Source organism: Lissotriton vulgaris, chromosome 1_1 (assembly GCF_964263255.1).
Source record: "Lissotriton vulgaris chromosome 1_1, aLisVul1.2, whole genome shotgun sequence".
Lineage (NCBI taxonomy): Eukaryota > Metazoa > Chordata > Amphibia > Caudata > Salamandridae > Lissotriton > Lissotriton vulgaris.
The window spans coordinates 229,416,580-229,431,281 of record NC_141685.1 but is presented as its reverse complement, the minus strand read 5'-3'; the positions used below and the strand labels follow the sequence as shown (position 1 = coordinate 229,431,281).

General features: G+C 36.6%; 2 non-coding genes across 2 annotated transcripts; both read right to left on the bottom strand.

Moving 5' to 3' along the window:
* Nucleotides 1-7,754: 7,754 nt before the first annotated feature.
* TRNAD-GUC (transfer RNA aspartic acid (anticodon GUC)) lies at nucleotides 7,755-7,826 on the bottom strand. The gene has a single exon. It is a non-coding gene; the product is annotated as a tRNA-Asp (tRNA).
* Nucleotides 7,827-14,198: 6,372 nt separating this feature from the next.
* On the bottom strand, nucleotides 14,199-14,270 carry TRNAD-GUC (transfer RNA aspartic acid (anticodon GUC)). The gene has a single exon. It is a non-coding gene; the product is annotated as a tRNA-Asp (tRNA).
* Nucleotides 14,271-14,702: the final 432 nt, after the last annotated feature.

Here is a 14,702-nt window from a genome sequence, read left to right as displayed (position 1 = left end):
AGGCGGGGATACTGAACACTATACTAACGAGGACCTATGGGCTTCAATTAAATAGTGCTCATTTCCCTGGGGTTAAGGCATGCCCTCGATCAATTCACAGTATTGTAATAGGCAGAATTGCTGCTTTTGGTTAGGACAAGTAATCTTTTTTCCTAAATTATTACAATACAGAAATTCCTAGCCAAAAACAATCAGTTTTATGAAGAAATTATTTCATTGAAATAAATATCTATCGAGCTGTCTATCTTTCTATTCATCAATATATATATTTATATATATATATATATATATATATATATATATATATATATATATATATATATATATATATATATATATAATCAGCTTACTTTACCATTTGCAGCTTATAACTATTAGCCACCAGGGGTCACTACTAACCAAAAGCAGTCATTCTACTTGTAAATCGTGCCAATCGAGTGGAACAGCAGCCTAGGATTCACCACTGCTTCATCTCATTTTCCAACAGATTGTAGACATAAATTGGTTTTGATGGTACGCCTGTGCATGCTGAAATATTCAGAGCATATTCTGAATTTCAGTTAACACATCAGTAAGCATTTTGGCCATCAGTGCATTCAACCTTTTTTCTCAATCGGAATAGGCAAGGATAATGACAGATATATTTTACAATGTTAGAAAGTACATCATTTTATTTAATTGTGTGAAGAAAAGGAATCGCCTTCCCGTCGGGGAATTGAACCCCAGTCTCCCGCGTGACAGGCGGGGATACTGACCACTATACTAACAAGGACTTATTGGCTTCAGTTAAACAGTGCTCACCTCCCTGGGGTTAAGGCATGCCCTCGATCATTTCTCAGTATTGTAATAGGCAGAATTGCTGCTTTAGGTTAGGACAAGTAATCTTTTTTCCTAAATTATTACAATACAGAAATTCCTAGCCAAAAACAATCAGTTTTATGAAGAAATTATTTCATTGAAATAAATATCTATCGAGCTGTCTATCTAGCTATCTTTCTATTCATCAATATATATATTTATATATATATATATATATATATATATAATCAGCTCACTTTACCATTTGCAGATTATAACTATTAGCCACCACGGGTCACTACTAACCAAAAGCAGTCATTCTCCTTGTAAATCGTGCCAATCGAGTGGAATAGCAGCCTAGGATTCACCACGGCTTCATCTCATTTTCCAACAGATTGTAGACGTAAATTGGTTTTGATGGTACACCTGTGCATGCTGAAATATTCAGAGCATATTCTGAATTTCAGTTAACACATCAGTAAGCATTTTGGCCATCAGTGAATTCAACCTTTTTTCTCAATCGGAATAGGCAAGGATAATGACAGATATATTTTACAATGTTAGAAAGTACATCATTTTATTTAATTGTGTGAAGAAAAGGAATCGCCTTCCCGTCGGGGAATTGAACCCCGGTCTCCTGCGTGACAGGCGGGGATACTGACCACTATACTAACAAGGACTTATTGGCTTCAGTTAAACAGTGCTCACCTCCCTGGGGTTAAGGCATGCCCTCGATCATTTCTCAGTATTGTAATAGGCAGAATTGCTGCTTTAGGTTAGGACAAGTAATCTTTTTTCCTAAATTATTACAATACAGAAATTCCTAGCCAAAAACAATCAGTTTTATGAAGAAATTATGTCATTGAAATAAATATCTATCGATCTGTCTATCTAGCTATCTTTCTATTCATCATTATATATATTTATATAAATATATATATATATATATATATATAATCAGCTCACTTTACCATTTGCAGCTTATAACTATTAGCCACCACGGGTCACTACTAACCAAAAGCAGTCATTCTGCTTGTAAATCGTGCCAATCGAGTGGAACAGCAGCCTAGGATTCACCACTGCTTCATCTCATTTTCCAACAGATTGTAGACGTAAATTGGTTTTGATGGTACGCCTGTGCATGCTGAAATATTCAGAGCATATTCTGAATTTCAGTTAACACATCAGTAAGCATTTTGGCCATCAGTAAATTCAACCTTTTTTCTCAATCGTAATAGGCAAGGATAATGACAGATATATTTTACAATGTTAGAAAGTACATCATTTTATTTAATTGTGTGAATAAAAGGAATCGCCTTCCCTTCGGGGAATTGAACCCCAGTCTCCCGCGTGACAGGCGGGGATACTGACCACTATACTAACAAGGACTTATTGGCTTCAGTTAAACAGTGCTCACCTCCCTGGGGTTAAGGCATGCCCTCGATCAATTCTCAGTATTGTAACAGGCAGAATTGCTGCTTTTGGTTAGGACAAGTAATCTTTTTTCCTAAATTATTACAATACAGAAATTCCTAGCCAAAAACAATCAGTTTTATGAAGAAATTATTTAATTGAAATAAATATCTATCGATCTGTCTATCTAGCTATCTTTCTATTCATCAATATATATATATTTATATATATATATATATAATCAGCTCACTTTACCATTTGCAGCTTATAACTATTAGCCACCAGGGGTCACTACTAACCAAAAGCAGTCATTCTACTTGTAAATCGTGCCAATCGAGTGGAACAGCAGCCTAGGATTCACCACTGCTTCATCTCATTTTCCAACAGATTGTAGACGTAAATTGGTTTTGATGGTACACCTGTGCATGCTGAAATATTCAGAGCATATTCTGAATTTCAGTTAACACATCAGTAAGCAATTTGGCCATCAGTGCATTCAACCTTTTTTCTCAATCGGAATAGGCAAGGATAATGACAGATATGTTTTACAATGTTAGAAAGTACATCATTTTATTTAATTGTGTGAATAAAAGGAATCGCTTTCCCGTCGGGGAATTGAACCCCAGTCTCCCGCGTGACAGGCGGGGATACTGACCACTATACTAACGAGGACTTATTGGCTTCAGTTAAACAGTGCTCACCTCCCTGGGGTTAAGGCATTCCCTCGATCAATTCTCAGTATTGTAATAGGCAGAATTGCTGCTTTTGGTTAGGACAAGTAATCTTTTTTCCTAAATTATTACAATACAGAAATTCCTAGCCAAAAACAATCAGTTTTATGAAGAAATTATTTAATTGAAATAAATATCTATCGATCTGTCTATCTAGCTATCTTTCTATTCATCAATATATATATATATATATATATATATATATATATTCACTGAAAAAACCATAGGTTATAGACCATATATAGTTAGGAATTCGCATTTACAAAACCTTATTTTACTCACACAAAACCATTGAAATTCCATATATAGTTAGTTGCACTAACTATATATCGCGCACCCGCAATCCACTGCTGATGATGTCACATATTACATCATTCATGACATGGTCAGTGACCTCACTGATGACATCACTGATGACATCACTGATGACATCACTGATGACAACATCCAGTGACTGTATGTTTCTGTAAAGTTAAAATATGTCTTACATATTGAAGAATGAGTGGATGTATAAGTGTCTGGATGAAGGATTTAGTAGGTGCATGACTGACTGTATGAGTGAGTGATTAAATGTGTCTCACTGAGTGCATGGGTTAGTGACTAAACTGTCTTAATTTGTGCATCATTATGTCTGTTGTTCTGTAAACTGTTGCATGTGTTGATAAGTAGCTATATGAGTAACTATATGGGTTATTGATTGGTTGCCCAAGTATTTGTATGGGAGACTGAGTGTGTGTGTGGGTGGCTGGGAGGTGTATGACTCTGTGCATAGATGTGTGAGCAGTTGATTCACTAGATGTATGGTTTCAAAAGTGCATGTGGAAACAGCTGTATGGGCGGTTGACTGTGTGCATGAGTGTATTAGTGAGTGAATGGATATCTCAGTGCTACATGTCAAAGTAAGTACATATGTAAAACACAGTACATATGAGAGTTGACATATATAAATAACTGTGCATAAGAGCCAGTGAATGTGTGAGTGGCTGTATGGATCATTGTGGACTTGTATCAGGGATTGTATAAGAGAGTAAATATGTGTTAGTATATGTTTGAATAAGTAAAATTTGTATAACTGTATAGTTGAGGAAATGGAGGTGTGATTGATTCTTTGCATGACTGACTAGGTGTGTGAGTAACTCCATGGATGAGTAACAGTCTGTGAGTGTCTGTTTACACTGATTGTATCTAAGGTTATATTAGAGTCTGAAGAGGTTCATCGTATTATCACATGAATGATATCATCAGTGATGTGATCAGTAATGTCAAATGAGATGTCATCAGTGATGTCATCAGTGATGTCATTTGAGATTTCATCAGTGATGTCATTTGAGATGTCATCAGTGATGTCATCAGTGATGTCACTGACCATGCCATGAATGATGTAATATGTGACATCATCAGCAGTGGGTTGCGGGTGCGCGATATATAGTTAGTGCAACTAACTATATATGGAATTTCAATGGTTTTGTGTGAGTAAAATAAGGCTTTGTAAATGCGAATTCCTAACTATATATGGTCTATAACCTATGGTTTTTTCAGTGAATTTTCAAGGTTTTGTAAATGCTAATTCCTAACTATATATGGTCTATAGCCTATGGTTTTTTCAGTGAATATATATATATACATACATATATAAACATATATCATCTGTATATCTATATAAATACAAACATAAATGCATGCATACATATACTTATATGCATACAGATGCATGTTATTTACATGAAAGTTGAAAAAACACTAATAAAAGCAAAGCTAAAAAGCCACCTCATTACAAACAGAATGGCTTTAACTTAAACGAGGGCGAGATATATTGCATTTTCAATGCTTGTTTACTTTGGTTCCATCAAGAAGGCGTTCAGATGTGTCACACATTTGCCATAAATTCTGAATGTTAGCACTCTAGTTGCACATTAGATCACTGTAGTAAAGCTACTGCTCACCAGGGACGTCTGCTGCTGGTATTCAAAGTGCATGTTTCAGTCTGCATGTCAGAATTTTTTTAATGAAATAGAAGAGGATTTAAGAAGTCACTCAAAATGATCCCTAATTTTTCTTTCTGAAGCACTAATCATACTTTCTATGACAAAATTAACCCCCTCATGGCGTTCCTTTTTAAATTGAGTGTTTTCAGACTTACCACTTCATTCCAATCAAGATGGCTTCTGGTGTGCCATACTTTTGTCATAAGTAAGACTGTTAGCGCTCTAGTTGTTCTTTAGAACACTCTGGGACATTCTGTCATTGGGCTATACTTGGGGTACATCTGGGTGATATTTGGGCTACATTTAAGCTCTTTTGTCTCTGGTGGCCATCTTGGGAGACTGTATGTCAGAATTGTTTAATGAAATTGAAGAGGGTTTGAGAAGTCACTCAAAACGTGCCCTAATTTTTCTTTCTGCAGTACTAATCATAATTCATATGGCAAAATATACCCCCTCATTTTGTTCCTTTTTAAATTAAATGTTTTAAGAGTTACCACTTTATTCCAATCAAGATGGCTTCAGGTGTGCCATACCTTTGTAATAAGTAGGACTGTTAGCGCTCTAGTTGTTCTTTAGAACACTCTGGGACATTCTGTCATTGGGCTATACTTGGGCTACATCTGGGTGATATTTGGGCTACATTTGGGCTCTTTTGTCTCTGGTGGCCATTTTGGGAGACTGCATGTCAGAATTTTTTAATGAAATAGAAGAGGATTTGAAAAGTCACTCAAAATGTGCCCTAATTTTTCTTTCTGCAGCACTAATAATACCTTCTATTGCATAATATACCCCCTCATTTTGTTCCTTTTTAAATTAAATGTTTTAAGAGTTACCACTTTATTCCCATCACGATGGCTCCAGGTGTGCTATACCTTTGTAATAAGTAGGACTGTTAGCGCTCTAGTTGTTCTTTAGAACACTCTGGGACATTCTGTCATTAGGCTATACTTGGGCTACATCTGGGTGATATTTGGGCTACATTTGGGCTCTTTTGTCTCTGGTAGCCATTTTGGGAGACTGCATGTCAGAATGTTTTAATGAAATAGAAAAGGATTTGAGAAGTCACTCAAAATGTGCCCTAATTTTTCATTCTGCAGCACTAATCATACTTTCTATGGCAAAATATACCCCCTCATGTTGTTTCTTTTTAAATTAAATGTTTTAAGAGTTACCACTTTATTCCAATCAAGATGGCTTCAGGTGTGCCATACCTTTGTAATAAGTAGGACTGTTAGCGCTCTAGTTGTTCTTTAGAACATTCTGGGACATTCTGTCATTGGGCTATACTTGGGCTACATCTGGGTGATATTTGGGCTACATTTGGGCTCTTTTGTCTCTGGCGGCCATTTTGGGAGACTGCATGTCAGAATGTTTTAATGAAATAGAAAAGGATTTGAGAAGTCACTCAAAATGTGCCCTAATTTTTCATTCTGCAGCACTAATCATACTTTCTATGGCAAAATATACCCCCTCATGTTGTTTCTTTTTAAATTAAATGTTTTAAGAGTTACCACTTTATTCCAATCAAGATGGCTTCAGGTGTGCCATACCTTTGTAATAAGTAGGACTGTTAGCGCTCTAGTTGTTCTTTAGAACACTCTAGGAGGCTGCAGTAGAACACAAAGGAATCAACTGACAGTCTCTGTCCTTGTTGGATGTACATGTTTTACTGAGAATGTCAGACTTCATTTTCACATGACTGAGAAAGATAATGTGAATTTACAGAAAATATGCTTTCAGTTTAGCTCATCGATCCCCTTCCAAACCACTGTGGGAAAATCATGAGATATTAGTTTTCTTTCAAACAATATTCATGATATCACAGCAGAAGGTTTTTTCACATGGTAAAATCACCTTAGAACCCACCACAATTCCTAAAACGAGTATGGTACCATCAACAAATGATTTATAATGTAACTAAAGTCCTAAAACCCTCTATTAACTACAATGCTTTTTAATGAGGTGCTATCATGTATATTGGTCCCAAGATGGCTGCCAACACTTCTAGGATGAAGTGCTGACAGCCAATCAGATCAGATGTGTGGTTAGGCTCCGCCCAGATATATATCTTTTTTTGAACCTAAATTACTCAAAATCCACTGGAGCACATATATTGAAACCCAGCAAAGGCACATCGGGCTAACAGTCCCTACAATTTTGCCAAGTTTCGTGCAAATCCATTCAGCCGTTCGAGCTAAAAGTGAGGCCAACCGCCCTATCGAAATTAACATGGGAAAAACGCGTTTTGGGACTCCCCTTTTTTCTCGGCCCCCCCTTGATTAAACCCCCCCCCCCAATTGTCAGGGGCTGCTCAGAAACAAAATGTTCCATTTTCCTGAAAATTTCAGCCAATTCCGTCCACAAACGCCAAAGTTATTAGACATAGAATTTTCAAAAATCCCATAGAGAAAAAATCCTAACTATATATACCTACTGGCGACCGCCAGTAGGTAATATATATATATATATCAGCTCACTTTACCATTTGCAGCTTATAACTATTAGCCACCAGGGGTCACTACTAACCAAAAGCAGTCATTCTACTTGTAAATCGTGCCAATCGAGTGGAACAGCAGCCTAGGATTCACCACTGCTTCATCTCATTTTCCAACAGATTGTAGACGTAAATTGGTTTTGATGGTACGCCTGTGCATGCTGAAATATTCAGATCATATTCTGAATTTTAGTTAACACATCAGTAAGCATTTTGGCCATCAGTGCATTCAACCTTTTTTCTCAATCGGAATAGGCAAGGATAATGACAGATATATTTTACAATGTTAGAAAGTACATCATTTTATTTAATTGTGTGAAGAAAAGGAATCGCCTCCCCATCGGGGAATCGAACCCCGGTCTCCCGCGTGACAGGCGGGGATACTGACCACTATACTAACGAGGACTTATTGGCTTCAGTTAAACAGTGCTCACCTCCCTGGGGTTAAGGCATGCCCTCGATCAATTCTCAGTATTGTAATAGGCAGAATTGCTGCTTTTGGTTAGGACAAGTAATCTTTTCTCCTAAATTATTACAATACAGAAATTCCTAGCCAAAAACAATCAGTTTTATGAAGAAATTATGTCATTGAAATAAATATCTATCGATCTGTCTATCTAGCTATCTTTCTATTCATCAATATATATATTTATATAAATATATATATATATATATAATCAGCTCACTTTACCATTTGCAGCTTATAACTATTAGCCACCACGGGTCACTACTAACCAAAAGCTGTCATTCTGCTTGTAAATCGTGCCAATCGAGTGGAACAGCAGCCTAGGATTCACCACTGCTTCATCTCATTTTCCAACAGATTGTAGACGTAAATTGGTTTTGATGGTACGCCTGTGCATGCTGAAATATTCAGAGCATATTCTGAATTTCAGTTAACACATCAGTAAGCATTTTGGCCATCATTGCATTCAACCTTTTTTCTCAATCGGAATAGGCAAGGATAATGACAGATATGTTTTACAATGTTAGAAAGTACATCATTTTATTTAATTGTGTAAATAAAAGGAATCGCCTTCCCGTCGGGGAATTGAACCCCAGTCTCCCGCGTGACAGGCAGGGATACTGACCACTATACTAACAAGGACTTATTGGCTTCAGTTAAACAGTGCTCACCTCCCTGGGGTTAAGGCATGCCCTCGATCAATTCTCAGTATTGTAATAGGCAGAATTGCTGCTTTTGGTTAGGACAAGTAATCTTTTCTCCTAAATTATTACAATACAGAAATTCCTAGCCAAAAACAATCAGTTTTATGAAGAAATTATGTCATTGAAATAAATATCTATCGATCTGTCTATCTAGCTATCTTTCTATTCATCAATATATATATTTATATAAATATATATATATATATATATATAATCAGCTCACTTTACCATTTGCAGCTTATAACTATTAGCCACCACGGGTCACTACTAACCAAAAGCAGTCATTCTGCTTGTAAATCGTGCCAATCGAGTGGAACAGCAGCCTAGGATTCACCACTGCTTCATCTCATTTTCCAACAGATTGTAGACGTAAATTGGTTTTGATGGTACGCCTGTGCATGCTGAAATATTCAGAGCATATTCTGAATTTCAGTTAACACATCAGTAAGCATTTTGGCCATCAGTAAATTCAACCTTTTTTCTCAATCGTAATAGGCAAGGATAATGACAGATATATTTTACAATGTTAGAAAGTACATCATTTTATTTAATTGTGTGAATAAAAGGAATCGCCTTCCCGTCGGGGAATTGAACCCCAGTCTCCCGCGTGACAGGCGGGGATACTGACCACTATACTAACGAGGACTTATGGGCTTCAGTTAAACAGTGCTCACCTCCCTGGGGTTAAGGCATTCCCTCGATCAATTCTCAGTATTGTAATAGGCAGAATTGCTGCTTTTGGTTAGGACAAGTAATCTTTTTTCCTAAATTATTACAATACAGAAATTCCTAGCCAAAAACAATCAGTTATATGAAGAAATTATTTCATTGAAATAAATATCTATCGATCTGTCTATCTAGCTATCTTTCTATTCATCAATATATATATATATATATATATATATATATATATATATATATATATATTCACTGAAAAAACCATAGGTTATAGACCATATATAGTTAGGAATTCGCATTTACAAAACCTTATTTTACTCACACAAAACCATTGAAATTCCATATATAGTTAGTTGCACTAACTATATATCGCGCACCCGCAATCCACTGCTGATGATGTCACATATTACATCATTCATGACATGGTCAGTGACCTCACTGATGACATCACTGATGACATCTCAAATTACATCACTGATGACATCACTGATGACAACATCCAGTGACTGTATGTTTCTGTAAAGTTAAAATATGTCTTACATATTGAAGAATGAGTGGATGTATAAGTGTCTGGATGAAGGATTTAGTAGGTGCATGACTGACTGTATGAGTGAGTGATTAAATGTGTCTCACTGAGTGCATGGGTTAGTGACTAAACTGTCTTAATTTGTGCATCATTATGTCTGTTGTTCTGTAAACTGTTGCATGTGTTGATAAGTAGCTATATGAGTAACTATATGGGTTATTGATTGGTTGCCCAAGTATTTGTATGGGAGACTGAGTGTGTGTGTGGGTGGCTGGGAGGTGTATGACTCTGTGCATAGATGTGTGAGCAGTTGATTCACTAGATGTATGGTTTCAAAAGTGCATGTGGAAACAGCTGTATGGGCGGTTGACTGTGTGCATGAGTGTATTGGTGAGTGAATGGATATCTCAGTGCTACATGTCAAAGTAAGTACATATGTAAAACACAGTACATGTGAGAGTTGACGTATATAAATAACTGTGCATAAGAGCCAGTGAATGTGTGAGTGGCTGTATGGATCATTGTGGACTTGTATCAGGGATTGTATAAGAGAGTAAATATGTGTTAGTATATGTTTGAATAAGTAAAGTTTGTATAACTGTATAGTTGAGGAAATGGAGGTGTGATTGATTCTTTGCATGACTGACTAGGTGTGTGAGTAACTCCATGGATGAGTAACAGTCTGTGAGTGTCTGTTTACACTGATTGTATCTAAGGTTATATTAGAGTCTGAAGAGGTTCATCGTATTATCACATGAATGATATCATCAGTGATGTGATCAGTAATGTCAAATGAGATGTCATCAGTGATGTCATCAGTGATGTCATTTGAGATTTCATCAGTGATGTCATTTGAGATGTCTTCAGTGATGTCATCAGTGATGTCACTGACCATGCCATGAATGATGTAATATGTGACATCATCAGCAGTGGATTGCGGGTGCGCGATATATAGTTAGTGCAACTAACTATATATGGAATTTCAATGGTTTTGTGTGAGTAAAATAAGGTTTTGTAAATGCGAATTCCTAACTATATATGGTCTATAACCTATGGTTTTTTCAGTGAATTTTCAAGGTTTTGTAAATGCTAATTCCTAACTATATATGGTCTATAACCTATGGTTTTTTCAGTGAATTTTCAAGGTTTTGTAAATGCTAATTCCTAACTATATATGGTCTATAGCCTATGGTTTTTTCAGTGAATATATATATATACATACATATATAAACATATATCATCTGTATATCTATATAAATACAAACATAAATGCATGCATACATATACTTATATGCATACAGATGCATGTTATTTACATGAAAGTTGAAAAAACACTAATAAAAGCAAAGCTAAAAAGCCACCTCATTACAAACAGAATGGCTTTAACTTAAACGAGGGCGAGATATATTGCATTTTCAATGCTTGTTTACTTTGGTTCCATCAAGAAGGCATTCAGATGTGTCACACATTTGCCATAAATTCTGAATGTTAGCACTCTAGTTGCACATTAGATCACTGTAGTAAAGCTACTGCTCACCAGGGACGTCTGCTGCTGGTATTCAAAGTGCATGTTTCAGTCTGCATGTCAGAATTTTTTTAATGAAATAGAAGAGGATTTGAGAAGTCACTCAAAATGATCCTTAATTTTTCTTTCTGAAGCACTAATCATACTTTCTATGGCAAAATTAACCCCCTCATGGCGTTCCTTTTTAAATTGAGTGTTTTCAGACTTACCACTTCATTCCAATCAGGATGGCTTCTGGTGTGCCATACTTTTGTCATAAGTAAGACTGTTAGCGCTCTAGTTGTTCTTTAGAACACTCTGGGACATTCTGTCATTGGGCTATACTTGGGGTACATCTGGGTGATATTTGGGCTACATTTAGGCTCTTTTGTCTCTGGTGGCCATCTTGGGAGACTGTATGTCAGAATTGTTTAATGAAATTGAAGAGGGTTTGAGAAGTCACTCAAAATGTGCCCTAATTTTTCTTTCTGCAGCACTAATCATAATTCATATGGCAAAATATACCCCCTCATTTTGTTCCTTTTTAAATTAAATGTTTTAAGAGTTACCACTTTATTCCAATCAAGATGGCTTCAGGTGTGCCATACCTTTGTAATAAGTAGGACTGTTAGCGCTCTAGTTGTTCTTTAGAACACTCTGGGACATTCTGTCATTGGGCTATACTTGGGCTACATCTGGGTGATATTTGGGCTACATTTGGGCTCTTTTGTCTCTGGTGGCCATTTTGGGAGACTGCATGTCAGAATTTTTTAATGAAATAGAAGAGGATTTGAAAAGTCACTCAAAATGTGCCCTAATTTTTCTTTCTGCAGCACTAATAATACCTTCTATTGCATAATATACCCCCTCATTTTGTTCCTTTTTAAATTAAATGTTTTAAGAGTTACCACTTTATTCCCATCACGATGGCTCCAGGTGTGCTATACCTTTGTAATAAGTAGGACTGTTAGCGCTCTAGTTGTTCTTTAGAACACTCTGGGACATTCTGTCATTATGCTATACTTGGGCTACATCTGGGTGATATTTGGGCTACATTTGGGCTCTTTTGTCTCTGGTGGCCATTTTGGGAGACTGCATGTCAGAATGTTTTAATGAAATAGAAAAGGATTTGAGAAGTCACTCAAAATGTGCCCTAATTTTTCATTCTGCAGCACTAATTATACTTTCTATGGCAAAATATACCCCCTCATGTTGTTTCTTTTTAAATTAAATGTTTTAAGAGTTACCACTTTATTCCAATCAAGATGGCTTCAGGTGTGCCATACCTTTGTAATAAGTAGGACTGTTAGCGCTCTAGTTGTTCTTTAGAACATTCTGGGACATTCTGTCATTGGGCTATACTTGGGCTACATCTGGGTGATATTTGGGCTACATTTGGGCTCTTTTGTCTCTGGTGGCCATTTTGGGAGACTGCATGTCAGAATGTTTTAATGAAATAGAAAAGGATTTGAGAAGTCACTCAAAATGTGCCCTAATTTTTCATTCTGCAGCACTAATCATACTTTCTATGGCAAAATATACCCCCTCATGTTGTTTCTTTTTAAATTAAATGTTTTAAGAGTTACCACTTTATTCCAATCAAGATGGCTTCAGGTGTGCCATACCTTTGTAATAAGTAGGACTGTTAGCGCTCTAGTTGTTCTTTAGAACACTCTAGGAGGCTGCAGTAGAACACAAAGGAATCAACTGACAGTCTCTGTCCTTGTTGGATGTACATGTTTTACTGAGAATGTCAGACTTCATTTTCACATGACTGAGAAAGATAATGTGAATTTACAGAAAATATGCTTTCAGTTTAGCTCATCGATCCCCTTCCAAACCACTGTGGGAAAATCATGAGATATTAGTTTTCTTTCAAACAATATTCATGATATCACAGCAGAAGGTTTTTTCACATGGTAAAATCACCTTAGAACCCACCACAATTCCTAAAACGAGTATGGTACCATCAACAAATGATTTATAATGTAACTAAAGTCCTAAAACCCTCTATTAACTACAATGCTTTTTAATGAGGTGCTATCATGTATATTGGTCCCAAGATGGCTGCCAACACTTCTAGGATGAAGTGCTGACAGCCAATCAGATCAGATGTGTGGTTAGGCTCCGCCCAGATATATATCTTTTTTTGAACCTAAATTACTCAAAATCCACTGGAGCACATATATTGAAACCCAGCAAAGGCACATCGGGCTAACAGTCCCTACAATTTTGCCAAGTTTCGTGCAAATCCATTCAGCCGTTCGAGCTAAAAGTGAGGCCAACCGCCCTATCGAAATTAACATGGGAAAAACGCGTTTTGGGACTCCCCTTTTTTCTCGGCCCCCCCTTGATTAAACCCCCCCCAATTGTCAGGGGCTGCTCAGAAACAAAATGTTCCATTTTCCTGAAAATTTCAGCCAATTCCGTCCACAAACGCCAAAGTTATTAGACATAGAATTTTCAAAAATCCCATAGAGAAAAAATCCTAACTATATATACCTACTGGCGACCGCCAGTAGGTAATATATATATATATATCAGCTCACTTTACCATTTGCAGCTTATAACTATTAGCCACCAGGGGTCACTACTAACCAAAAGCAGTCATTCTACTTGTAAATCGTGCCAATCGAGTGGAACAGCAGCCTAGGATTCACCACTGCTTCATCTCATTTTCCAACAGATTGTAGACGTAAATTGGTTTTGATGGTACGCCTGTGCATGCTGAAATATTCAGATCATATTCTGAATTTTAGTTAACACATCAGTAAGCATTTTGGCCATCAGTGCATTCAACCTTTTTTCTCAATCGGAATAGGCAAGGATAATGACAGATATATTTTACAATGTTAGAAAGTACATCATTTTATTTAATTGTGTGAAGAAAAGGAATCGCCTCCCCATCGGGGAATCGAACCCCGGTCTCCCGCGTGACAGGCGGGGATACTGACCACTATACTAACGAGGACTTATTGGCTTCAGTTAAACAGTGCTCACCTCCCTGGGGTTAAGGCATGCCCTCGATCAATTCTCAGTATTGTAATAGGCAGAATTGCTGCTTTTGGTTAGGACAAGTAATCTTTTTTCCTAAATTATTACAATGCAGAAATTCCTTGCCAAAAACAATCAGTTTTATGAAGAAATTATGTCATTGAAATAAATATCTATCGATCTGTCTATCTAGCTATCTTTCTATTCATCAATATATATATTTATATAAATATATATATATATATATATAATCAGCTCACTTTACCATTTGCAGCTTATAACTATTAGTCACCACGGGTCACTACTAACCAAAAGCTGTCATTCTGCTTGTAAATCGTGCCAATCGAGTGGAACAGCAGCCTAGGATTCACCACTGCTTCATCTCATTTTCCAACAGATTGTAGACGTA